Genomic DNA, 310 nt, shown 5'->3' on the forward strand with positions numbered 1-310 from the left:
GATACAAATCCCTCACAATGCAACCCTGCATGTAAAGTAAAAGGTACGTCTACTGATAGCTGGGTCTGTAGAGAATGAGACTCTTTAATATCAGCTTGGTTGCGTTCAAGCCCCACGTTGGGCAAGAAGATTCCTCCTGCTTCCTTCCTTCCCACTCTTCAATTCTGCTGTCCCGGGTGTCCCACTGAATATACGGAACTGGCTCCATTCATGCAGATGGGAGCGAAGGGACCGAGGCCTCGAGGCTGAGCCAATGGCGCGCCCACAGTATAGGAAGGCGCGGCGTCACGGCACGTCACGCGCCGCCTGA

This window comes from Podarcis melisellensis (assembly GCF_964234715.1).
Source record: "Podarcis melisellensis genome assembly, chromosome: 4".
Classification (NCBI taxonomy): Eukaryota; Metazoa; Chordata; class Lepidosauria; order Squamata; family Lacertidae; genus Podarcis; species Podarcis melisellensis.